The sequence below is a fragment of the Schistocerca gregaria genome, chromosome 3, assembly GCF_023897955.1.
Source record: "Schistocerca gregaria isolate iqSchGreg1 chromosome 3, iqSchGreg1.2, whole genome shotgun sequence".
In the NCBI taxonomy this organism is placed as follows: Eukaryota; Metazoa; Arthropoda; class Insecta; order Orthoptera; family Acrididae; genus Schistocerca; species Schistocerca gregaria.
The window spans coordinates 98,792,334-98,819,259 of record NC_064922.1 but is presented as its reverse complement, the minus strand read 5'-3'; positions in this window follow the sequence as shown (position 1 = coordinate 98,819,259).

Sequence of the window (26,926 nt, the reverse complement as noted above, 5' to 3'; positions counted from 1 at the left end):
AGTCTGTTATGTTTCAACACACCCAAAAGGATTTTTGAAAGTGAAAGATGAACAAAACCTTTTCCGACACATGGAGGAACAAGAATTTTACTTATGATATGAAATAAATCCACTATTTGATTAAATATGTAAAGTAATATGAAACATAATACAAAATTATTACTCAATAGCAGAAGGAAAGAACAAGTTGTTTCTTAACTGTATGAGATAATATGTAACTTAGAGTTTCAAAGGTAGCAAAAATTCCTAAGCGTAAATGCACTAATCTCTGTACTTTACATAAATGTAAATAGTCTTGAAGTATGCAGACTGCTTCGTAGAGAATCTTGAAGTGTGCAGTATGCAGACTGCTTTATGAGATGACATGCCTGACCAAGTATACTGAAGAGTGCAAAAATACTAGCTTGTTTCCCAGATCCTCCTGTAAAATAGGCTTTTGTCAACAATGGCAAGTGTTGACATGGTAAGCTAGAAGGATCTCAGCAATAGAGGCATATGCATGTGGACAGGGGGAAGGAGATCATGGTACTCTAATGAGAAGTAAGAAATTAAATAGAAGATTCAGAGTGTTGGAGTTGAAGGAGAAAAGATGACAGACCCCCAAAGACAGGACCCCCACTGTTCCAGAACTTCACTGTCATGCCGGAGAGAGAAGAGTGTTCGGCATTCCCTGCAGAACGGACTTGCCACAGCTACACCTTCCCAGTCCTCGAATATTAACCCCAACACTCCCTACTGACTAATCAACAAAGGGTGAACAACTAGCATTCTACAGGAGAGAGTAAATGACATGTAAAATGCTGTATTGGTTAATTCAAGTAAAAAATGCTAGATACTACCAACTGACTTACAAGCAGCCCCTCTAATATCTGGGTTTGATCTTACATAAACATGAAATACTGAAACATAAACATGAAAATAATAAAGAGAGGTACAGAATTACTGTGTTCATCTGATATCTGTTGCTGCTCAAACATAAATTAGTACATTAACACGAAAATATAGAAATAAGGTAGCCAAATGCATCAAATTACAACATATCCCATATCAATTAATAGACAAGTCAACTAACTGCTTCGTTGGGTATATCATAGATATGTAGAACGTTCATATTATAAGAAGTACTTTGTGATGCATTGATATGTTTGCTAAACACCATAGAGTCAAGTACAAAAGTAAAAATATCACATTTTCAAAATTAAACAGAAGGCGAGTCTGAGATACAAAAGTTTAGGTTACTAAAATCTTGGCTAAGTGTCATGTTCTCCTTCCAATTGACAAAGCATATATGAAGTGCTGTTTCAAGTTCACAGACATATTTCATGTGTTCATAATGTTACAAAATTATATATAAGGCAAAGGTGAAAGATGTATATTTTTTCAAGCTCCATTACATATAAATAAACAGTTGTTAGCAGAGTGATGGAATTAATTAAGTCAAGATATTGTTGTTAATAACTGCTGGGGTATGCTGTACAGCACAAGAAAGCAGTTCACCACATGGACAATGAACAGTTACAGAGAATTAGACTGCATGTGACAGCACATCATGGTATAATATATGGCAATACATTGCTAGTTCTAACTTTGTTCCCATAAGTTGCAGATCTAGTGAAAGTAAATATACTTCTTTTGAAAGAAAAAGAGCATTGATAATGAGTGGTTACTGAGAACCACATTGCACTTGACAGTGTATCATTGCGTTTAATGGACATAGAAGATATTTCAAGCAGCAGTGCGTATCAATAAGAACTCTTAAGTTTTAGAATACATTGACAATAGTTGATTATAAAGAATTACATTGCATGTCTTTGTATTAAGTCCAGATAGACCAGATTAATCAGATGATTATAGCATACATTGTATCATGTAAAGGTAGTTGTTGAGCAATTTACAAGAAACAGTAATTGTTATCCTTTCAGACATCTACTTTCATGGAATAATTATGTTAGTTTTCAACTGTTGAAATGTACCTAGACATAATGACTGTGCCACTTGTAGGACAAAAAGGAATTATTTCTTTACAAGTCAAACTCAGACTTTACAGCAACTGAACTGACATGAAAATTTAAGGTCAGGAAGCTACAAGGATGGATTGAGGGATAGAGGAATTTGCCCGCAATAATTGTCAAAGGCACCATGTTCTTGTAGATAGAAAGTCATCATCCCAATATTTTTTAAATTTTTTTTTGTAGGGACTGAGAGCCACCATGGCCAGATACCACTATAGAATCAGGTTTATAGTGGAAAATGAAGAACCCACAGGGTACTTCCAGAATGTATACTGCTCAATAACCAGTTGACAGTCATCTCGTTGATCATCACCACACTAGACATGATGTGGCAACATCACATCAGACAGTAAATAAAACTGGGCACAGATAAGGTAAATTCCAACATAGATTAAATTAAAGGATGATGTACCATGAGTTACATATGAATGAGTAAAAAAAAAAAAAAAAAAAAAAAAAAAAAAAAAAAAAAAAAAAAAATTAATTGGAACAAAACGGATAGTTCAGCCATCCTAAAGGTTTGATCTATATGTATATATTTTGTCATTAGTTATAAAATGATGAATTAACTAGACTTCAGTTGAAAGTATATGTCTGCAGAAACAATAGCTATACCATGAATACAAATCCTCACGGGCTGCAGACAAATAGCTAATCTTTGAAACATTATTTTATCATAGATTTGCCTTGTGCAACACATTACATTGCAGTTGTTTATGACTGTCGGAATACAACTGATGCAATAACATAATGAAAATGAGTCCAATATTAAGTACACATTAGTGAAAAGCTATGGCTTGCTCCAACATTGAATAGCACCTAACCTACTTTCTTCAGCATTACAAATTTTCCATTCAATTATCCTACGTCACCTGAGATTTATAGCTGAGCAGTTTGCTGATTTGAGCAGACATTACAACAAAAGTAATATGCAGAACACCTTATATCTGTATCTGACAGATAGCATAATATATATGGATACCAGACATGGAGCAATCATCAAAGTATGTCTGAATACACAGTGCACCAAACACTTCTAACGATGGGCCTCTGCAGCCATGAACCGTACGTGTGCCACCGTTAAACCACAACATCGGCGGCAACTACAACTGAAATGGGCATGTGACCATTGGCACTGGAAATTAGTACAGTGACAGAGTATTACTTGGTCTGGTGAATTGTGATACATTTTTAATCGTGCTGATGGGAGGGCGCAAAGCCTTTGTCTTCCAAAGGAACATATGGCGGTGGCTCTATTATGCTCTGAGCACATTCAAGTGGGCATCCGTAGGTCCGGTGGAGCTCGTGCAAGCAGTATTGTACACCCCTTCTTAACAATTACATTTTCCAACGGCAGTGGAATTTTTCAGCAAGATAATGCTCCATGTGACAAGGCCAGGAGAGAGTGATGGAGTGGTGCGAGGAACACAGTGGCAAGTCCAGTTGATGTTCTGGCCGCCCAACTCGCCAGATCTGAAACTGGTCAGGATGTGACTGAACGTGGCATCAGAGATCAGAACACCCTCTCTGGAATTTGGTAACTTATGTGGTGCCAACTCCCTCCAGCTACCTACCAAGACCTCATTGATTGCATTGCTACTGTTATCCCTGTCGGAGGTGGCCATACCAGTGATTACGTAGGTGATCGTGCTGTTCTGGCTGATCAGTGTATGCACAAGTAAATTATGTGTATTAATGACCTTGTGGACAATATTAAAAGTAAACTCAGGCTTGATGCAGTTATCTATATTGAAGTACTGCCTGAATGAATCTTCATAAATATTCAGTTAGCTCTTGATAAAATTTGAAAGTGGTGTTCTTCAACTTGATTTAAACGTTCACTAGTGTAAAAGTGTGCACTTCACAAAATGAAAAAAAAAACGTAGTAACCTGTAACTATAATATCAACGAGTCACTGTTGGAATCAGCAAACTTATACAAATACCTGGGTGTTACACTTTGAGAGGATATTAAAGGGAGATGATAATGTGGGCTGAGTCATGGGTAAAGAAGGTGCTGTACTTTGATTTATTGTAGAAAGCTGGGGAAATGCCCTCTGTCTACAAAGGAGATTGCTTACAAATCACTCATGTGACCCATCCTAGAATATTGCTCAAATGTGTAGGAACCGTACCAGATAGGACTAACAGGGGATATTGAATATATACAGACAAGGGCAGCACAAATGGTCACAGGTTTGTTTAATCCAAGGGAGAGTGCCACAGAGATGCTTAAGAAATGGAAGTGGTAGGCTTTTAACAATAATTACAGCACACATGAAGGTATCCAAGCACTCATTCTTCCTGCACTCCATATGTGAATGAAATGAAAAGAAATCCCTGTACCTGGTATATAAGGCTATCACCAAGAGAATCTTGTAAAATCAAATTCAGACAATTTACAATTTCGACAGTTCCATCCATCTATGTATGTATGTATGTATGTATGTATGTATGTATGTATGTGAAACTATAATGTATGTCATAGCAAACTATGCACTAATGCTAAACAGATAAGTACACATTTGTAGCACAAAAGTTAAAGTTTGTTATCACATAGTCCATTATCACATCAATGGTACTTGACTACAAGTGGTTGATAAAGGTCATACTAAAGCTAAATGTTTTTACACAACAGGCTTCCAAACAGTGTACAAAATACGAAAGCACTACCAGGCTTCATAACAAAAGTAAGAGTACAAAGTTAAGGAATACTTTGGGGCTAGTCCGTAAGAATTGCTCTACTATGGCAATTTCCTGATGAAGGGGTCAGTGACCAGTAAATATGAAAATTTTCTTATGTTTTGTCAACACTCAAGTACCACAGCTGAAAGCAAAGTTGAGGGCCGGTATTTATTAAATTAAATTAGAAATAAAGTTTTGGTTTTTCCTTTTCATTAATTATTATATGTATCTACACAAGTAAGTCTACTGTAAAATAACCTGTGTGCTCAGTTTCTAAATCACCCTGTAACTGTAAATGTAAATGATACTGATGCATCCAATATCATTCTAAACAGTGGCAATAAATAAGTAAATATTTGTTGAAAAGGAACACCCTCTCTCTGTGGTTTCAGTTGCATGAGATGCAGCCGTGTGTTTGTGTGCACATGCACAAGTATCTGTGTGTCATGTGTTTTTGACAAAGGCCTTTTGTGAGTCTATTTGTTGTGGCCATCTGCGACTCAGCATCTCTGCTATATGGTGAGTAGCAAGTTTCCTTTTCATAGTACTGTTACATTTCATCCTGGATTTCACATTGTTTAAAAATTTGGTGACTTTAATACAATGCAAATCCAAAGAATATAGTAAATTTGAAGCTCATTGAGATGTTAAACTCATAAAATCTTTTAAATATAATACATCTACATCAATACTACACAAGCTACTATATGGTGCATGGCATAGGATGCCCTGAACAATTACTTATTATTTCCTTTCCTGTTCCATTTGCAAACAGAGCGAGGGGGAAATGACTACATTCTTTCATGAGGATTCTTATTTCTCTCATCTAATCTTCTTTCTCCTTGCATGAAATGTAAGTTGGTGACAGTAGAATCGTACTGCAATAAGCCTCAGATGCTAGTTCTCTAAATTTTCTCAATAGTGTTCCTAGAGAAGAATGTTTCCTTACCTCCAGGGTTTCCCTAAGCATCTCCACAATACTTGCATGTTGACTGAACTTACCAGTAATAAATATAATGGCCCACCTCTGAATTGCTTTATGTCTTCCTTTAATCTGACCCAAAAACTGAAATAGTACCATGGGTTTCACTAGTATGTCATCTCCTTTAAAGCTAAACCATACTTTACTAAAAGTCAATCATTCACCTTCCCTACTACAGTCCTCACATGCTTGTTTCATTTCACATCGCTTTGTACCATTATCTAGACATTTAATCGACACGAATGTTCCAAGCATTTCTGGTTTGTTTTTCCTACTCGTGCGCATTAATTTACATTTTTAGACATTTCAAGCTAGCTGAAAGTTATCACACCAAATAGAAATTTTTGTCTAAGTTATCTTGTATTCTCCTAGAGTCACTCAATGATGACACCTTCCTGTGTGTGACAGCATCATCAACAAACGGCTGCAGATTGCTGCTCACCCTGTCTGCCACATCATTTGAGCATACAGAAAAAAAAATAGCAGTCCTTTCACATCTCGCTGGGGAACCCCTTACAATATCCTTGTCACTGACTGACATCAGCCCTCAAGGACAGCACACAGGGTCCTGTTACTTGAGAAGTCTTTGAGAAACTTTCATAGCTGGAGACCTATTCTTTATGCTCATGCCTTCAGTAACTGTCTGCAGTGGGGCATGATATCCAATGCTTTTTGGAAATCTGAGAATATGAAGTATTCCTGTTGCCCTTTTTCCATAGTTTGCAGTATATCATGTGAGAGAAAGGCAAGCTGATCTTCACATTAGTAATACTTGCTAAAACCATGCTGATTCGTGGACACAAGTTTCACAGTATCTAGGAAATTTACTGCATTCGAATTCAGAATGCGTTCTACAATTTTGCAGGAAACCCAATGTTAATGATACTGGTCTGTAATTTTTTGGGTCCTTCTTGTATACATGAGTCAGCTGTGCCTTTTTCCAGGCACCTGGAACTTTTCAGTGGATGAGAGATTAATTAATTCAAGCTAAGTAAGAGGGCAATGCCATAAACTACTCTTCGTAAAAGCTAATTAGGATTCCATCTGGACCTGTGACATATAAACAAATAGTTGTTTCATTATGCCAGGGATGACCATTGCTGTGTCCCCCATATGGAAGTCTTTGCAACACATCACTGTTTGTATGATCGTCCTGTGTGGATGATTTCTTCAACACAAAATTTAAAACTTCAGCTTTCTTTTTGCTGTCTTCTACCTCCATGCAGGTTGGTCAATGAGTGACTGGATAAAAGCCTAAGACTTGATTAGTAGTCTTATAGATGACCAGAATTTTCTTGTGTACTCAACAATATCTTTTGCTTAGGTATGACCGTTGTACGGATCGCACATTTATCTTTTTACAGATGCTTGAATCTCTACTAACTTTTTCCTGTAATAATTTGTTCATTCTCTTTTGAACTGAGAATACAACAGCCTTTACTTTCTCAGTATTTTCCAAATTTCAGTGGTAAACCACAGTGGATATTTTCTGTCCTTCATCCACTTAATCAGTACATACTTCTCCAGAGCATTTAAACTTTTCCTATAATTCCTCTACATCCATCATACTGGATGAAACATAGTACCTACCAGAATGAAAGAAAATGTGGAAGGAAGGACCCACAAATGTAACTTACTTTTCACACAACCTGTATATTTAACAGTATACAACCATACCTGCAGCCCACACATTATTGTGTCAAATGGCAGTGTTTACTACTGCACTGGACAAAGCCTCTGCTACTACATGCCTTTCTGCAACACGTGAAAATTATATAAGCACCATTGATGACAAGAGTTACTCAAAACAGATGACGTAATTTTTAATTTGAAGGCTGTATGTCTAAAGGTCCTGGGTTATTATGTGCACCTGTGCTTAAAGACTAAACAGATTAGGAAACAATATGACACTGATAAAGCTTATTTAAAAGCAACCAACTTTTTAATTTCAATCAACAGCCATGGTGCGATTGGATCCCAACCTGTCCATTTTGACTAACTCCCTGGTGACAGTTGGCTGTTAATATTTTCAAAGTTAAACTGATTGTCAATTATTAAGACTGTTCTGAATTAACATCTTAAAATATCACTTTTGAATACTTATTACAAGAGAACTCACTTGCCAGAACTACAAGTTCCAGCTAAAATACACCTACAATGACCCGGTCTTTCAAACACACCTTAGAACAAAAGGTTGTTCAGATTATAACTAAAGACTTAAAAATGTAAATGCAATCAAAGAACTGAACTGGTTAACACCTAAATCTAACTACAAGGTCCCTCTTTTGTTTAATGGCAACATGTGCGTTAGTACAATTGTTCTGGCTGTATTTATGGCCAGGAGCTGGTCATTAGAACATTACTGATTGGGTACAAACCAGAAAGGAAAGTAATATAATAATGGGACAAATTTTCAAATGACAACTAGTGTCTGAGTACAATATTACAGCCTCTATTATTGACCAAAGAGCTGACCGAGTAAAACTCTGAGGGTCGGGTACAAACCACAAAATCATAGGCAATGACACAAATCAACATGAGGATTATAGAATGTTACTCCACTTTATCAGCAAACAGTTACAGTGGTTACTGAGTGTTGCCAATGAAAGCCAGGTAGAAGAGGGCAGCCAGGCCACGAGCAGCCATCCGAAACAAAAGTTGACAACCCACTGACGGGGTGTCAGCCTGCAGCTTGTAGTCAATGCTGACCCCAGCGAAGTACTCTGGTGTCTTAACTCTGCAGAGGCCCTCCTCACGCAGCTCGTGGTTTCAGCCACTCGGACCTCATAGCCACCTTTTGCTGTGACGCTACTGCAATCGGCAAACTTCGTGCCTCCCTTCTCAGGCCAGCAGACCCCTCTCAAGGACCTTCTAAGTACATGACCCAAAGATATCCACTCTTCCTCACAGATATTGGCAATGGGGCCACAAGAGAACATCCCCCTCTCAAGCCTGAACAAGCCTTGCCCCAGACCTAAGAACCCTTCAATCTGCTGGAAAGTTCAACCTGACTGAGATGAGCTTCCTCTTTTCTGGGTCCCTGACCAAAAGATTGACTGGGCTTAAAATTTTTACAATGGAATATGGACCTAGGAAATGTGGGGCAAGTTTCTCTAAACATTTATCCTGGGAAGTCCATCCAGAAATGTTCCTGATGTAGACAAGGTCCCCTGTCTTCCCTTGAAAGGGGCACCTGTTTCTGTTATAGTGACAGGCCTGACAATAATGAACATTCCTAGTATTTCCCCAAATTTGGTCCCTTTGCTCTCTAAGTACCTTCGGACTGATAGATGGAGGTAAAAGATAATTTATCTCGCATAAGTTGGAGAGTCAGGAATTCAGGGGATATGCGAGCATTAGGTTAGCTGGGTTGGCATGGGATTCTTCATGCCACACGGAGTTAAACACTAAGTTTAATCAGGGTGAGGTGGTATCCCACTTCTTGGGTGATTTATGGTGGTAAATAATCAATGCTGACTTCAAGTTGCAGTTAATCCTTTTGGCAAAGGAACCCCGAGTATAATAAGGTGTGGTGGAAACATGTTTTATCCCATTGTGTTAACAATTTTGCCAGAAATCCTGGAACGGTATCCATAACCAATGGCTGCAGTGGCCCAAACCAACAACATATATTAGTACCACCAGAGATGGTGATAAGAGCACTCTCACCCCAGCTAGATAGCAACCAAATGAACCTGGAGAAGGTGTCCACTACTATGAGAATATACAAATTGCCTTTTTTTTGTCCAGAGAAGCTGGCCCACATAATCAACAAACAATTTGTCCAGTGGATGCTCTTCCCATTCCGACTGCAGAATTCCCCTCGCCAGGGAGTTACGTGGTCTTCCATTCTTACAATCTCGGCATTCTTTGACTAAACCTCTAATGTTTTTATAAGGTGTTGACCAGGTCAGCTACTCCTTGACTGTCTCCAACGTTTTATAAAGACCTAAATGCCCTCCTACTTGAGAGTCATGAAAGTACTGGAAGACCAGAATAACTAAGGGTCAGGGGAGATAAATTCTAGCTACCCCTGCAGTTACACAGTATCCCATTCTTCAGAAAACAGTCGCTGGATTACTGTCCATCTAGTATTTGCTTCCTGAGGGCCCCCCCGCCCCCCCCCCCCCAAAAATGGGTATTATTCTTGTTCAGTTTACAAAATTTTAAACAGTTTGGGTACCTTAGTAAGGATAGTACATTTCCTTATCAAGCTCGTGCTGTTGGAACATCCCGCTCAGGGCATCAGCAGCCTGATTATCAGAGCCCTCAGTGTCCTGAACCTTAAAATGGAAAGCCAAAATGTGGACCGCCCATCTTGCAATACGCCCTGTCTTGCTAGGTCCCAACTAAAGACCTGATTATACATCTCTAGATCAAATTATGATGTTTGAGATAGAACCAAAATTTTTCCAGAGGAAATAACACAGCTAATGCTTCACACTCATATACCGAGTAATTGAGTTCAGGCCCCTCCAGAAGTATGGAAGCAAAAGATAACAGATGCCTGATATCTTGATCTTTCTGTAAAAGAACTGCTGCCATACCAGTATTGCAAGCATCAGTCTGGACCAAAAATCATTTCTTAAAGTCAGGTACGGCTAAAACCAGTGGGTTGGAAATCACAGTTTTGATTCCTTCAAAGGCTGCCTGCTGACTTTCAGCTCACATGAATTTCTCATTATTTCTGCGTAACAAATTTAATGGAGCTGAAGGTTGCACAGAGTTTGGGACAAATTTGTGGAAATAACTAGCCATCACTACAAATGAGGCAATCTCTCTCTTATTTCGTGGCTGCAGAAAATTCCTCAATGCCTTCGTTCATTCTGGATCAATGCTAATTCCATCACCAGGTACGAAGTAACCCAAAAATGACACTTGGTGCTTAGCCAAGGTTATCTTTCAAGGTTTCACAGTCAGGACTACATCCCTAAGCCTGGAGAGTACCATCCCGATGTGCTCTAAATGCTCTTCAAAGGAGGCACTGAATATGACTGCATTGCCCCAATAACTGGTGACACATTTAAACTTTAAATCACCTAAAATTTCATCCAATAAATGGGATGAAACTGCTGCACTGGTTGACAAACCAAATGGAACTCGGATGAACTCGTATAAATTCCAATCCAGGGTGAAAGCGATGAGATGCTTAGATTTCCCTGTTAATAAGCCTGATTAAGATCTAATACAGTAAACCAATATGCTCCCTAAAACCAGGTGAAACAGGTGTTGAGATCAGGGACTGGCACATAATCCAGGATCACCTTTTAATTGAGAAGCCTGTGATCAACTACAGGTCATAAATCCTGCCCCTGATCTTTAGGTACTAAGAATGGTGGATGGTCTTATGACAAGTGATGTGGTGACTGGCAAACCAGCACATCATCCATAACATGAATATGGTATCAAATGATGTCTGTGACTCCCAACCTGTCATGTAGTACCTCAGGAAATTCTCCCAAAAGTTCACTTAACTGGGAAATAATAAGGAGGGCAGGTAGGCAATGACACAAATAACCATGAGGATTACAGAATGTTACTCCCCTTTATCAGCAGGCAGTTCCATGGATCGACAGTGTGCTTACTGAGTGTGCCAATGAAAGCCAGGTAGAAGGAGGCTGCCAGGCCGCAAGTGGTCATCTGACATTAATGTAAATAACCAACCGACAAAATGTCAGCCTGCTGCTTGTAGTCAATGCTGACCCCGGTGAAGTACTCTGGTATCTCCACTCTGTGCAGGCCCCCCTGCATATCTCACAGCTTTGGCCGCTCAGACCTCACGACCACCTCTTGTCGCAATGCTACCACCAATCTCGAAACTTCGTGCCTCCCTTCTCAGGCCAGTGAACCCCGTGTATATATCGGCAAGCAAAGACCTTCTAAGGACGCAACCAACAGATAGCCACTCTTCCTCATAGATATTGACAATGAGGTTGCACGAGGGACAGTTGATACTACTCTTGAGCCAGTGGCTCCAGTCTACTAACTCAATGGCACCACAGCTCACTGGAACAAAATGATGTCAGTTCATTATCTATGTGGGGATACCAACAACTATTTACACTATGTCATCAAAAGTATCCAGACACCTGGCTGAAGATGAGTTGCAAGTCCATGGTGCCCTCCACCAGCAATGCTGCAATTCAATAAGGTGTTGGCCCACCCTTAGCCTCGATGACAGCTTCCACTCTCTCAGGCATGCATTCAACCAGGTGCTGGAATGTTTCTTGGGGAATGGCAGCCCATTCTTCACAGAGTGCTGTACTGAGGAGAGGTGCCAATGTCTGTTGGTGAAACCTGGAATGAAGTCGGCGTTCCAAAACATCCCAAAGGTGTTTTACAGGTTTCAGGTCAGACCTCTGTACAGGCCAGTCCATTACAGGGATGTTGTTGTCATGTAACCACTCTGCCACAGACAGTGCATTATGAACAGGTGCTCGATCATGTTGAAAGATGCAATTGCCATCCCTGAATAGCTCATCAACAGTGGCAAGCAAGAAGGTGCTTAAAACATCAATGTAGCCTGTGCTGTGATAGTGCCACACAAAACAACAAGAGGTGCAAGGTCACTCGATGAAAAACGTGGCTACACAATAACACCATCACCTCCATATTTTACTGTTGACACTGGACACACTGGCAGATGATGTTCACTGGGCATTCGCCACATCCACACCCCGCCATTCGATCACCACACTGTGTACCACAATTCATCACTCTGCACAATTTTTTTCCACTGTTCAATCTTTCAATATTTATGCTCCTTACACCAAGCAAGACATCGTTTGGCATTTACTGGCGTGATGTGTGGATTATGAGTAGCCGCTCAGCCATGAAATCGAAGTTATCTCACCTCCCACCTAACTGTCATAGTACCTGCAATGGATCCAGATGCAGTTTGGAATACCTATGTGATGGTCTGGGTAGATGTATGCCTACTACACACAATGACTCTCTTAAACTATCAGCGGTCTCTGTCAGTCAACAGACGACGTCGACCTGTACGCTTTTGTGCTGTACGTGTCCCTTCGTGTTTCCACTTCACTATCACAGTGGTCCTAGGTATGTTTAGGAGTGTGGAAATCTTGCATAAAGACGTCTGACACTTGTGACACTCAATCACCTGACCACATTCGAAGTCCGTGAGTTCCGCAGAGCGACCCATTCTGCTCTCTCACGGTGTCTAATGAGTATTGAGGTTGCTGATATGGAGTACCTGGCATTGGGTGGCAGCACAATGCACCTAATATGAAAAACGTATGATTTTGGGGGTGTCCTGACACTTTTGATCACACAGTGTATCTGCTGCTTCTAGCAGAAACACTCTCCAAGCTTTCTTGATTGATTCATTTAGTAACCCTAGTTACTAAGATGACATCATAATCACTAATCCCTGACTCTAAAATGATGCAACCAATAGAGCCACACCTGTTTGTAGCTACAAGGTCTAAAATATTCCCACAGCATATGGGCTGTTGAATTAGCTTCTCAAGGCAGTTTTTGGAAAATATGTTCAAAAGTACTTTGTCTGTATGTACCAGTCCATACTCAGTAGGTTAAAGACACCTACAACTAACATTGTATAATCTGGGTATTTAGGTGCTTCTGACTGAAGACTTTTTTGAATGACTGTAGAACTGTCACAATGAAATTTGGCAACCAGTAAAAACATGCAACAATTAACTTGATTTCATCTAGACCTGTTAGACATGACCAGGTAAATTCAGTGTCACATTCGAATTCACCGTCAGTAGAGTAAGTATTTTTGTTAACTGCAATGAAGCCCAGCTTCCTGATGCATCAGGTACTAGAATAAATGACAAATACACCGCTAAAGTGGATTATTCTACAACCACCAGGAATTTTATAGGTCAGGTAGCATAGCTTTAAATTATTCTCATCAATTTTGTCATGCGGTAGAGTACATAAATTCAGCCATAGAAAAATTACAAAGGATGTTCTGCTGAAATTAACTCCAAATAGATTGAATAGTAATGCCTTTAAATACAATCAGAGGAGAAATGAGGTTCTGTGCACAGGTGTAAGGAACTGATGACAAATGGAATAAGTTCTATTGATCCCTGATGAGACACTATGACTATTGCCACTCTTTCAGAGAAACCCTTCAGGTAGTTAAACATTACCAAAATGGAAGTAATCCTAGACTGAAACTCCCCCAAGTATGATTAGGCTCAGCCAAATATACATCTAAACCTACTTTATAAAGCTAATGCTGCACAGCTTTTGAAGGACAAATGGAATGAGGCGAAGGAAACTTTTAAAACTGGAATTGCTACTCATAGGAAATACATTAGCAACAAAACAATCTGAGAACTAATTAAAAAATGAATTTAAGTTCAAAGATGATGAACATGAACCATTTAGCATAATACACGATGGTGAAACATCCAAACACAATCTATATATATATCAGGCCATAATGCCCTGACTGACTGCCTCCTCATTGCCCAGTCCAATGATAGACTGGACAGAAACTTGAAATTTGGAGGTGTGGATCTTATATTGCCAGTGTCATTTTTGAAATACCGACATCAAGGGGGTGAAATATGGGATGAAGGGTGTTTTTCAAAAATTTTTCTATTAAGGCAATTTTGAAGCTAGACTTACAAAAATTGGTATTTGGTTTCTTGGTCAGAAATAAAGAATTAAGTGTTTCAGCAATTTTGGAAATTTAACAAGAGACTAGACTGTAGTTTCAATTGTTAAGGCTATCTCTTAAATGGTACTTGTATTTCTGTCAATGTTTAACAACTCTTGTAGTTGTCTCGCCAAATATTGTTTATACTTTACTTGGTTCATTTGTTTAATGCAAACTGTTACATAGACACAGTTGTGAATATAATATTAATGTCAAAGTGCTGTACCGCCACACTCTCAAAGGCTGCATTTACAGTATGTTCCCTCAAATGCGCCCATTTTCCTGCATCTATTTATTTCTGTTTATCTTATTGATATTGCTTACGTTACTTATGTATTCAATAGATACGTTAGTAGTAGTAGTAGTAGTAGTACCTTTATTCATCCGTAGACCGCTTTTTACAAGGATATAGGACATGGCAAAGTATTTATAAGTTTACATCAATTTAAAATAAGCTAATTTGTATACACATGTATTTATAGAATTCTAGTTAGAGACAATAATTAAATCTACTCCTGCAATGTTAATATTACTTATGGGTATAACATTCTTTGTCAAACCCCTACACTGTTTTATCTAAGTAATCCTTTAATGTATAAAATGCATTGCATGACAGGTAATTTTTAGCTGCCTTTTTAAATAAGTGTATTTTGGCAATTTATTGTACAGTTTTATTCCATGGTAGAAAATGATGTTTTGAGTTTTATGTTTATTTTTCTTGGTAAATGTAAGCTGAGTCTGTCTCTTGTTGCATGGTCATGGACAGAGCTGTTTGTGCAGTACTTACCAATGTTATTTTTGATGTGTACAACTGACTGGCAAATGTATTCACATGGAGCAGTTAAAATCCGTAGTGTTTTGAATAGAGCTTTACAATGAGCTTGACTAGTATTTTTGGTTATTGTTCTTATGGCTCTTTTCTGGAGTTTGAAAATTGCGTTCATATTTTGTGCATTTGTTGCCCAAAAAAGAAGGCCATGGCAAGGAATTGAGAGAACATATGAAAAATATGTAACTAAAAGACACTGCATGTTAGACACTGGTGATAGGATTATAAGGGTATAACATACTGATGATTGTTTCTTCTTTTAATTGGTTTGTGTATCACTCTCCGTTGTAGCCTTGTCAAGTACTAATTTTATTTTATTAGTTTTCTTTATTAATAGAAACTGTTATGTAGTCATGCTGTTCCTATTTTGTGTTAAAGATTTTCCTGTTTAGTCCATTTTTATCTATTTACTTCCCAGTCATCAATGCACTACCACCACACTGTCAAAGATGTTGCTTGCTGTATGTTTCACATCAGCACACACTCCACTGCAGAGTGAAAATTTCATTCTGTAAACATCCCCCACGTTGTGACAAGCCATGTCTTTGCTATATCCTTTCTTCCAGGAGTGCTAGTTCTGCAGCATTGCAGGACAGCTTCTGTGAAGTTTGGATGGTAGGAGATGAGGTACTGGAGGAAGTAAAGCTGTGAGGATGGGTCATGATTCGTGCTTAGGTAGCTCCGTTGGTAGAGCAGTTTCCCACAAAAGCAAAGGTACTGAGATAGAGTCTCAGTACAGCACACAGTTTTAAATCTGTGTACACTTTGCTGCATTCTGGAAGCTTTGAGAGTTTGTGTGTTTGGGTGGGAAGGAGTGTTTTACGACTGTGGAACATGTATTGTGATTAGTTGGTTTATTAGCACAGAATAGAACTACTGAAACTAATAAGTTATTGGAGGTAATTTGTCATACTTTTTGTGGATTTTAGAAGCAGAGTGTTCACGACTTTGCAATACAGTTATTCAGAATGAATCTCTGAGATTGTGTTTATAAGCTGACTTGAAGGTCCCTCGATCCCATTCAGTAGCAGCTGTCCCCACCGTAGTGGCAGCAGACCTCCTCTGTGGCTGTGTGTTGGTTGGCCAAACATTTGACAAGTCTCCTTACACATCACTGTAGCAGCTGTGAATTGAAGTTCATCTGTGAGGAGAGATTGATCCAATTTCTCAGTATGAGGGAAACCTTGAATTGCCAAATTTTTCTATACGTGCTTAATTTTACTGGCTGTGCTTTGGATCTTCCAAGCTCTGACTGACAAAAATGCACCTCAGAGAGCACAACTCGCCTCCCTGGGCTATGTTTTACTCGAGTAACCATTGCTCCCCTTTCTGCTATACTCCTCGGAAAAAGTCGTGCCTCGCTATTCATATCTCTCTCCCCTGTCAGTGAGGCAGCTTCCTTTTGGCTCTGTTGGGCTCTCTGTCACTCTGAAAAACATCAAGATGAACCACTGTCCAAAGGTCTTAAATCCTTAAACAAAGTTTTTGTAAGAGTTGTGTGTTTGGTGGCATCTCAAAAATTTACAAGGCCTAGCTGGGAGTTCACCTGTAAGATAGCAGTCTCTGGTATGCATCCCAAAGCCAGATTTTCAGCAATTGGCAAACAATAGCATCTTTTGCTAACATTACTCCTCACTCCAAGACGTAAAACATTTGTGTGAGCGAACACTACAGAATGTCTCGACTGTTGTCCATCTGCATGGTGGTGCCATTAGGGATCACAAAGACACTTACTGGGCCAGGCTGCCACAGTGAAAGTTTCCCCTCACCGCCGCTTTCCAGATGAGCTCAGCCGGGTCTCTGACTGTTACAGTGCTCAGCTCAGTCTGTGTCACTGGATGTGCTTCCAAACATCCCCTTATTCCCAGCTAACATACAAATCTGTTTTAAATTACTCTCTAAACTGACAATCACTCAGACATTTAATATCAATACCGTGCTTCATTCGTAATTAATTGCACAGCTCAAGGTGGACCTCTACTATGAACTCACAAGAATTTGTGTATGTTGTATGACAGTGTTGAAAAATTGTCCTGTAACAATTATTATAGCATCATACTTAGGTGTACATCATTTTATGGCCACAGAAATTGAAATTTAAGCTTGCAATGCGAAATATTTTAAAATGTTGTGTAAATGCCCCACTACATCATATGAGTCATGTAGGTAGTTGTTGGTCACAGTTTGGAAGAGTCCATTCAGGATGGCAGACAGCTGGTCATACATCATACCCTCATAGAGTACCATGCACGAATAGAGTGTAAGAAGATTTGCTAGCTGATTCTCAAGGGAATGAAATATATGGTGGGAACCTGGGATCAGGATGACATACAAATGCACTAGCATATGGTTTAAGTTGAGTGATTAATAGCATACTGTTATGGGAAGCAGAAACAAAATTTTGACCACGATATTCCTTACTCCTCACATCAAACTATGATGAAGTGGGCAAAGTTCTGTTGAAAGATGTAGATAATTTTCACAAAGCCTGTAAATGTTGGTAAGTGAAGTATTCATTTGTTAGCGAGCAATTTAATCAAATACATTGGCACTGTAAGAAAAAACTATGGTTCTGGGATTAGACATGTCTGTTATCCAGCCTGAAAGCCAAATTCTGAGCCCTGTAAGAAACCACGTGTGATTTTAACCAATGCACATCTCGATGAAACATTGTGAGTGAAGCTCTCTGTACTGTGCTATGTGGCCAAGGTTCAATAAGGGTGCACACAGCCCTTGTAAGGCCAACTGAGGAGTTACTCGACTGAGAAGTAGCATTGCCACTGCCAAAAACTGACAACGGCTGGGACAGAGGTGTGCTGACCCCATGCACCTCAAGTGAATTTGGTTTGCTGAGAATGACACAGTTGTCAGTCAGTACCAGCACTGTTGAGACATCCAATGCCTCTTCGCATCGATTTTTTTTTTTTAGATTCAAGTCATGGCTGAAATGTACTGATTGTTATTCACAATTCTTTTTTTTTTTTTTATGGAAGAGTGAAAAATATGATTATTAAGCTGCTGTTAAGTGTGCTTGTAGCCCATCAAATATGTACAAAGACACTATGAAAGAAGGAGGCTAAAAGACTGATAGTATGCACAGGTTCCTAATATATCTAAACTTCAGCTAGTGCTCACTATTACTTTATTATTCAGCTTTTCTGTGAATTCCCAATGGGGCACTGACTGACTTGTAAATAAAGTTCAAAATGACAAAAATAAATATAGATCAACCCAGAGCACAATCTTTTTTAAATCTCATTTTCACAAGAAACAAGTAAAGCTGAGTTACACACTGGTTCCAGATGTCACCTGTCAAAGATGAGGACAACAGCTAGTTAGGTCTTTAGATTTTTCTGTTTTCTTCATAGATTAATTCTTAAATTCCACGAGTTTTCTTCTATTTAAGAGGTGTAGTCTCACATTTTTGTAGCTTTAAATGGAAATTCAGGCAGTGTGTAGCACAGTCATCATTTCTCTTGAACGACTAACTACACTGATCGGTTAGGCGTGTGGAGGCTGGCTGTGCGGCCTTGCCCACTCGTCTGTGAGTCACTCCTCCGACGGCATCTGAGTGAGCAAACAGGGAGAGGGGTTTACTAGTTATTGGGACTGCTGGTGTTGGACAAATTGGGGAAATATTGTTCAGAGCCAGAAAGATAGCCAATGTGTACTCGGTATGTCTATCAGGGAGCCTCATCCAAGATGTGGCGGCTTCATCTGTCTCTATCGAGCTTGCGGGGTGCAGTCATCTGCGAGGAGTGGCATCACTTCCGAGGTCATCCTGATGACTGGTGGAGGCTGCTGGCCGCTCGTATGGAGTGCAAGCACAGCTCACAATTTGCAGCACAGTTTCCAGAGTTGACTGGGGTCCTGCGGCCTGGAGCCCAGTGGACAAACTCGGCCAGAGGCTTTGTTGAGTCTGACAGTCTTGGCTGGACCTGCATTATTGGGTGGATAATTGTAGGACTCTCCAAGACAGGTCAGGGTACACTACACAAAGGAAGCAGCTACTCAGTTAGGTAAGTACTTGTGGGGTGCACATAATGGTTTTTAGGCTACATGGTAGTCTGAGATACTCTGATGAACACAAAGCAGTTGACATACAGATAACAAAATCAGAGCACTTTCAGAGTGAAGACACTGGTACTGCGAACGGCTGAAAGCAAGGGGAAACTACAGCCGCAATTTTGCCCAAGTACATACAGCTTTACTGTATGATTAAATGATGATGGCGTCCTCTTGGGTAAAATAGTCCCCCATTCAGATCTCTGGGCGGGGACTACTCGAGAGGACATCGTTATCAGGAGAAAGAAAACAGGCATTCTACAGACCGGAGTGTGGAATGTCAGATCCCTTAATTGGACAGGTATGTTAGAAAACTTAAAAAGAGGAATGGATAGGTTAAAGTTAGATATAGTGCGAAGTAGTGAAGTTTGGTGGTAGGAGGAACAAGTCTTTTGGTCAGGTGAATACAGGGTTATAAATACAAAATCAAATAGGGTTAATGGAGGAGTAGGTTTAATAATGAATGAAAAAAATAGGAGTGCTACTAAACCAGCCTAGTGAACACATTATTGTGGCCAAGATAGACATGAAGCCCAACTAACTCTGCCAATGATGAAGAAATTGAAGAAATGTATGATGAAATAAAAGTAATAATTCAGATAGTGAAGAGAGACGAAAATTTAATAGTCACTGCTGACTGGAATATGAGAGAAGGAAAAGGGAGACAAGGAAACATAGTAGGTGACTATGGATGGGAGGTAAGAAATGAAAGAGGAAGCCGCCTGATAGAATTTTGCACAGAGCAAAACTTAATCATAGTTTACACTTGGTTCAAGAATCATAAAAGAAGGTTGTATATGTGGAAGAAGGCTGAAGATACTGACAGGTTTCACACAGATTATATAATGGTAAGACAGAGATTTAGGAACCAGGTTTTAAATTGTAAGACATTTCCAGGGGCAGATGAGGACTCTTAACACAATCTATTTGTTATGAACTGAAGAAACTGCAAAAAGGTGGGAATTTTAAGAGATGGGACCTGGATAAATTGTAAGAACCAGAGGTTGTACAGAGTTTCAGGGAGAGCATAAGGGAACAATTAACAGAAATATCTACATCTACATCCATACTCCGCAAGCCACCGGACGGTATGTGGCGGAGGGTACCCTGAGTACCTCTATCGGTTCTCCCTTCTATTCCAGTCTCGTATTGTACGTGGAAAGAAGGATTGTCGGTATGCTTCTGTGTGAGCTCTAATCTCTCTGATTCTATCCTCATGGTCTCTTCGTGAGATATACATAGGAGGGAGCAATATACTGCTTGACTCTTCGGTGAAGGTATGTTCTCGAAACATTAACAAAAGCCCGTACCGGGCTACTGAGCATCTCTCCTGCAGAGTCTTCCACTGGAGTGTATCTATCATTTCCGTAATGCTCTCGCAATTACTAAATTATCGCGTAACGAAGCGTGCCGCCCTCTGCTGGATCCTCTCTATCTCCTCTATCAACTCTATCTGGTGCGGATCCCACACTGCTGTGCAGTATTCAAGCAGTGGCCAAACAAGCGTACTGTAACCTACTTCCTTTGTTGTCGGATTGCATTTCCTCAGGATTCTTCCAATGAATCTCAGTCTGGCATCTGTTTTATCGATGATCAACTTTATATGATCATTCCATTTTAAATCGCTCCTAATGCGTACTCGGAGATAATTTATGGAATTAACTGCTTCCAGTTGCTGACGTGCTATTTTGTAGCTAAATGATAAGTCATCTATCTTTCTAAGTATTCGCATCACATTACACTTGTCTACATTGGGATTCAATTGCCATTCCGTGCACCATGCGTCAATTCATTTCAGATCCTCCTGCATTTCAGTACAATTTCCCATTGTTACAACCTCTCGATACACCACAGCATCATCTGCAAAAAGCCTCAGTAAACTTTTGATGTCATCCACCAGATCATTTACGTATATTGTGAATAGCAACGGTCCTATGACACTCCCCTGCGGCACACCTGAAATCACTTTTACTTCGGAAGACTTCTCTCCATTGAGAATGACATGCTGCATTCTGTTATCTAGGAACTCCTCAATACAATCACACAATTGATCTGATAGTCTGTATGCTCTTACTGTGTTCATTAAACGACTGTGTGGAACCTTGTCAAACGCCTTGCGGAAGTCAAGAAACACGGCATCTACCTGTGAAACCGTGTCTAAGGCCCTCTGAGTCTCGTGGACGAATAGCGCGAGCTGGGTTTCACACGACCGTCTTTTTCAAAACCCATACTGATTCCTACAGAGTAGATTTCTAGTCTCCAGAAAAGACATTATACTCAAACATAATACGTGTTCCAAAATTCTACAACTGATCGACGTTAGAGATATAGGTGTACAGTTCTGCACATCTGTTCGATGTCCCTTCTTGAATACGGGGATGACCTGTGCCCTTTTCCAATCCTTTGGAACGCTTTGCTCTTCTAGAGACCTACGGTACACCGCTGCAAGAAGGGGGGCAAGTTCCTTCCCGTACTCTGTGTAAAATCAAACAGGTATCCCATCAGGACCAGGGGCCTTTCCTCTTTTGAGATACTTTATTTATGAAAATATACAGTACAATCACCAAAAAACTTTACATATTCACATACACCTTTACCTTTTACCCAAATAAATAGAGATTCATTTACAGATACTTTCCTCCTGTTACGATTATATAAAGACAAAGATGAAGGTGAGACATATGCTGATTTACCAAAATCTTTATTAGCTAGTTCGGAAATATGGTAAGTGCGAAATGCAATAATGTCTCTGTCCACAAAACTTTCAAGTCTGGGAACATTTGGTACTCCTGTACCTCCTTCAACAATGGCTACAGTAAACCATCCGTTACCATGACCAAATGAATCATTTATATCTAAACTAAAATTAAGTCTGCAACTGCAGAAAACAGAGGGTCCGCCCAGCAGGGCTTGAGCAGCGACAGACTTGACCAGAATGCGATTCTTCTTGTCTCCAGCTGTTGTAGCAAATTCGATGGTCTTGTAGACTGTCTGTTTCGAACGGCAGTGGTATCTTCTATACGGCATCTTGGCAGCGTTCAATGCTGTTGCCTGTGCAGCAGCAGCAGCGCGACATAGCCACTGCGCGGCGCTCGCTCGCTTATATAAAAGTCCGACAATGCACGACCTTGATTCAGACTTAGAATATTTCGGCCTGCTGGTGGAGCGTTATCCCGGACGTGAGCGCTAGCCATACTAGGCGCTCGGGTCCGCTGTGCGCTGAGTCCGCCACAGGCGCGCTGCCAAGATTGCATAAACCGTAAGTCTACAAGACCATCGAGAATATCGAATTTGCTACAACAGCTGGAGAGAAGAAAAATCGCATTCCTGTCAAGTCTGTCGCTGCTAAAGCCCTGCTGCACGGCCCTTCTGTTTTCTGCAGTTGCAGACTTAATTTTAGTTTAGATATAAATGATTCATTTGGTCATGGTAACGGATGGTTTACTGTAGACATTGTTTGAGGAGGTACAGGAGTGACAAATGTTCCAGGACTTGAAAGTTTTGTGGACAGATACATTATTGCTTTTCGCACTTCCCACAGGAAAGATATACAGTAGAAGATGAATGGTTAGCTTTGAGGGATGAAGTAGTGATGGCAGCAGAGGATCAAGTAGGTAAAAAGACAAGGGCTAGTAGAAATCCTGGGATAACAGAAGAAATATTGAATTTAATTGATGAGAGGAGAAAATATAAAAATGCAGTAAATGAAGCATGCAAAAAGGAATACAAACATCTCAAAAATGAGATCGACAGGAAGTGCAGGATGGCTAGATGACAAATGTATGAATGTAGGGGCTGATCTCACTGGGGTAAGATAGATACTGACTAGAGGAAAATTAAAGAGACCTTTGGAGAAAAGAGAACCACTTGTATGAATATCAAGAGCTCAGATGGAAAGCCAGTTCTAAGCAGAAAGATGGAACGAGTATACAGGAGGTTTATACAAGGGCGAAGTACTTGAGGACAGTATTATGGAAATGGAAGAGTATGTAGATGAAGATGGAATGGGAGATACGATACTGCGTGAAGAGTTTGACAGAGCATTGAAAGACCTGAGTAAAAACAAGGCCCCGGGAGTAGACAACATTCGCTTAGAATTACTGACGCCCTTGTAAGAGCCAGTCCTGACAAAACTCTACCATCTGGTGAGTAAAATATATGAGACAGGCGAAATACCCTCAGACTTCAAGAATAATTCCAATCCCAAAGAAAGTAGGTGTTGACAGATGTGAAAATTACTGAACTATCAGTTTAATAAGACACAGCTGCCAACTACTAACGCAAATTCTTTACAGATAATTGGAAAAACTAGTAGAAGCTGACCTCGGGGAAGATCAGTTTGGATTCCGTGGAAATATTGAAACATGTGAGGCAATACTGGCCCTACGACTTATCTTAGAAGCTAGATTAAGGAAAGGCAAACCTACATTTCTAGCATTTGTTGACTTAGAGAAAGCTCTTGACAGTGTTGAGTGGAATACTCTCTTTCAAATTCTGAAGGTGGCAGGGGTAAAATACAGGGATCAAAAGGCTATTTACAATTTGTACAGAAACAAGATGTCAGTTATAAGAGTGGAGGAACATGAAAGGGAAGCAGTGGTTGGGAAGGGAGTGAGACAGGGTTTTAGCCTCTCCCTGTCTGTGTATTGAGCAAGCTGTGAAGGAAACAAAAGAAAAATTCAGAGTAAAATTAAAATCCATGGAGAAGAAATAAAAACTTTGAGGTTCACCGATGACATTGTAATTCTGTCAGAGGCAGCAAAGGACTTGGAAGAGCAGTTGAACGAAATGGATAGTGTCTTGAAGGGAGGATATAAGATGAACATCAACAAAAATAAAACGAGGATAATGGAACGTAGTCGGATGATGTTGAGGGAATTAGATTAGGAAACGAGACACTTGAAATAGTAAAAGAGTTTTGCTGTTTGGGGAGCAAAATACTGATTATGGTCAAAGTAGAGAGGATATAAAAAGTAGACAGGCCTTGGCAAGGAAAGTGTTTCTGAATATGAGAAATTTGTTAACATCGAGTATAGATTTAAGTGTCAGGAAGTCTTTTCTGAAAGTGTTTGTATGGAAGTGAAACATGGACGATAACTAGTTTGGACAAGAAGAGAATAGAAGCTTTTGAAATTTGGTGCTACAGAAGAATGCTGAAGGTTAGATGGGTAGATCACATTACTAATGGGGAGGTATTGAATAGGTATGGAGAGAAGAGAAGCTTGTGGGACAATTTGACTAGAAGAAGGGATCGGTTGGTAGGACATGTTCTGTGACATCGAGGGATCACCAATTTTGTATTGGAGGGCACCGTGGAAGGTAAAAATCGTAGATGGAGACCAAGAGATGAATACACCAAGCAGATTCAGAAGGATGTAGGCTGCAGTAGGTACTAGGAGATGAAGAAGCTTGCACAGGGTAGAGTAGCATGGAGAGCTGCATCAAACCAGTCTCAGGACTGAAGACCACAACAACAACAATATTAAACAATATTAACTCCCGTGGAGGCCTAGGAAAAGAATAGACCTCTGGTATGTTCTGCCAGTCATAAAAGATGATGAAGCGGACAAACCACTAATAGGGCTAACCACCCCCCCCCCCCCCCCTTTTAGTATGATTAGTTGGCTCAGGACAGAACTAATGAAGCGCTGTCATGGTCGGGGATGATGCTAGAACCCTATGCCCGTCCACAATGGTAATGACACTGCTAGCCACACGGAAAATTATTTAAATCCAAATAGAGGTGTTTTGCAGGATATGCTTCCTGCAACCACTCTAGAAGGGAAACAAAGACAGAGAATGAGATGGTCAGATGAAGTTAACTGACACCTCATGTTCTGTTATTACCAAGCAACACACTTAGGAACCTATACAAGTATACACAACATTTATTACCAGATGCCCAGAATTAAAATTTTTAACAGAACAACGACTTGCTGATCAGATCCGTGTAATAATCAAAAATAACATCAAACAAAAAAATACTGGACAAAATAATGCTCAATCAGGAGAAGTAGAAGAAGAAGAAGAAGACAATACAGTTATGGACTCAAACATCACAGAGCAAACAAACAAAGAACAACACGCATCAATTAAACAATCAGAGGAGAACAAAATCTTAAGACAGCCACCAGAACAAGCACAACTATAACACAAAGTGACACACATGGTAGATATAGAAGAAAAATTTCAGCCGACATATATAGAATACAAATATAGACATTAGACCATTCTTGCATAGACCACCAAATAACCCACAAGTCAAACCAACAATAACAACTATCAACACAATCATACACAACAAAGTAAATGAAAATACAACTATGGAAGAGTTACAACTATTGGTTTATATAGGAGCACTAAATATACACACTAGGCAGACATCAGAACCAACCAACACAGAGAAGAAACCCACAAAACCAGCATGGCAACATAGGCTACAGATCAGAATAGGAAAACTACCAGGCAATAGATAACACACAAATTAAAATAGACATTCCACCAAACATAACAGACGCAGAATACTCCTGGAGCAAAATTTGGTCAAACCCGCTACAACATAACAGACATGCAGGTCGATACAAATGGAAACAGACACGTAAAAGATGATACCACAAATGCCTGAAGTGATAATTTTGCAACATGAAGTCACCTGAGCAATTAATTCTATGCACAACTGGAAAGCCCTTGGAAAAGATAAAATAGCAAATTTCTGGCTAAAGAAGTTCACCTCAACACATTCATATCTAACTAAGTTATTTAACAATTACATTGCAGACCCATACACATTCCCTGATACACTTACACAAGGAATAACTTATCTGAGACCTAAAGATCAAGCACACCCAGCAAAATATTGCCCCATAACATGCCTACCAACAATATGCAAAATATTATCTTCAGTTATTACACAGAAATTAATGACATAGACAACACAGAACAGTATTATAAATGAAAAACAAAAAGGTGGCTGCAAAGGAGCACGAGGTTGTAAAGAGCAACCGATAATAGATGCAGAGGTGACATATCAAGCTAAAAGTAAACAAAGGTCACTACACTATGCATACATTGATTACCAAAAAGCTTTTGATAGTGTACCCCACTCTTGGTTACTACAAGTATTGAAAATATACAAAGTAGATCCTAAATTGATACAGTTCCTATACGTAGTAATGAAAACCTGGAAAACCACACTTAATATCCAAACAAATTCAAGTAATATCACATCACTACCAATACAAATTAAGTGTGAAGTATACCAAGGAGACTCATTAAGTCCTTTCTCATTCTGGCTTGCTCTGAACCCACTATCCAACATCCTAAATAGTACTAGTTATGGATATAATATTACTGAAACATACCAACACAAAATCACACCTTTGCTATACATGGATGATCTAAAACTACTGGCAGCAACAAATCAACCAATTACTAAAGATAACAGAAGTATTCAGCAATGATATAAATATGGCTTTTGGAACAGACAAATGAAAGAAAAATAGCATAGTCAAGGGAAAACACACTAAACAAGAAGATTACGTGTTGGATAACCACTGCGACTGCATAGAAGCGATGGAAAAAACCGATGCCTATAAATATCTAGGATACAGACAAAAAATAGGAATAGAAAATACAAATATTAAAGAAGAACTAAAAGGAAAATATAGACAAAGACTAAAAAAATTGACAGCAAGA